The sequence below is a fragment of the Macrobrachium nipponense genome, chromosome 14, assembly GCF_015104395.2.
Source record: "Macrobrachium nipponense isolate FS-2020 chromosome 14, ASM1510439v2, whole genome shotgun sequence".
In the NCBI taxonomy this organism is placed as follows: Eukaryota; Metazoa; Arthropoda; class Malacostraca; order Decapoda; family Palaemonidae; genus Macrobrachium; species Macrobrachium nipponense.
Window position 1 is genome coordinate 54,666,875 of NC_087207.1, and position 2,063 is coordinate 54,668,937.

Below are 2,063 nucleotides of genomic sequence, written 5' to 3' on the forward strand. Positions count from 1 at the left end.
ATAAAGGTTCGGCAATTTGGGACGCCGTGAGAATATCCACGTCGACTTGATCTGATTGATATATTTGAATGACGAGGAGATGCCCTTTCTGTTCCATGTGGTATAACGCCTTGCATCTCGATCGAGGTTATGTTGCCATCTCCATGAATATTAAATGAGCAATAAAACAGAAAATGCGACGGTACGTATGCAGATCGATGTCTTACTGAAACAGGATAGAAAAACTGTCGGAACTGAATGTACGTTGTGGTTTGTGGCGTCAGTTTCAGTCCGCTATATTCTAGAATTTTTTTTTTCTTAAGTATATGTAGAATATTCTTCCATGGAAGCCATGTATTCTAACATATTGAATATTATTGTTGTTATTATTTCTGAAGACAGAAATAATATAATAATGAATAATAATAATAATAATAATAATAATAATAATAATCATAATCAATAATAATAATAATAATAATAATAATAATAATAATAATAATATTTCGGTAGAAACCCCTCTTTTAGGCAAATGCTGTTAATGAATGGCAGAATTAAGCCACTTGATTTTATATATTGTTTTTTTTTCTATTTTTCTTACAATTCGCTTCTCAGGCTCAGCGATGTTTCTGAGTAACTGGCCATTATTCATATTCATATTAGGAATTTTCAAAAAATCATAAATGCTGAAGGCAATCTTTTATTTTATTAGAACAGGATCTCAGGTCCAGGTCAAGCAAGGGTCGTCGTCAGTGCCAGTATTATTCCGTAGGCGTAGTGAATAATACCGGCACTAACGACGACCCCTGCTTGACCTGGACCTGATATCCTGTTCTAATAAAATAAAAGATTGTCTTCAGCATTTAGAATTCTTTTAAAATTCCCAATATGAATATTAGCCAGTTACTCAGAAACATCGCTGAGCTAGAGAAGCGAATTGTTAGAAAAATAATTATAATAATAATGACATATTCCATTATTGCTTATTCCAAAAACTCAAGATGATTTAATGTATATATATTTTATCGGCATATAATTTTTGTATTTAAATCTCCTATAGTGGATTCACATCAACCGTGCATCTGGTGTCTAGGCCAGTCCCTTACGACGCTCCTGATTGGCTGCTGATAAGCAAATCACAGGGCTGGAAACTCTCAGTCTCTCTCGAGAGAGAGACTGAGAGTTTCCAGCCCTGTGACTGGCTTACCAACAACCAGTCAGGAGTGCCGTAAGGGACTGGCCTAGACATCAGATGCACGAGTGATGTGAATCTACTATAGCACAACCACCTTGCTCTCCTCTAACAGGTTATCCACCATACATACTCACCTGTACCGCATTCATACACATTCGAAAACGTGAGACAGTCTTTGAATCTTTAAATATTAACAGTACGCTTTCGCCAGTAAAGGGTGCCTCCACAAACAATGCAAGACGACAGCCAATGTCACCTTTTTTTTTCTATAACTTATCGCTGCTTCGTAGGTCTACAAAAAAGGCTCATCAGGGGCACGTCTTCCCCACTGACAAACTCTGAGCCACTCATTTCTGTCTCACCAACGATATCTCACTTTCTGGGGGACTTACTGTACAACGTATGCGCCTCTCAATCTATCTAGCAATTTCAGTAAATAGTTTCAGACTTCCATTGTTACCTGTGCTATGAGCGGTACCATTTCATAAGAAATTAAATGATTTACTTTATTCTATCCACAACGTTCACATTAATGTGGAACAAAGCAGAAGACCTTAATTAAGAGGTGTAATTCACATGTGAGAAAAGTGAGGAAGGCAAAACAAAGAGGAGAGGAGACCTATAGTAAAATAAAATACAAAAGAATTAAAATCAAAATAATGACCAAGCAAGTGAATGTAAGTCTACATTATTCAAAGAAAGATGGTGTTTCAATGAATAACTTCAGAATTGAGTAATTTGGTTGCCTGGATGTATAACAAGCGTTTAACGAAAATTAAAGGTATTGCTAAACAACTATTAGTTTATTTTATTTTGCATTTATTTATCTATTTATTTATTTATGTATTTATTTATTTATTTATTTATTTATTTATTTATTTATTTATGT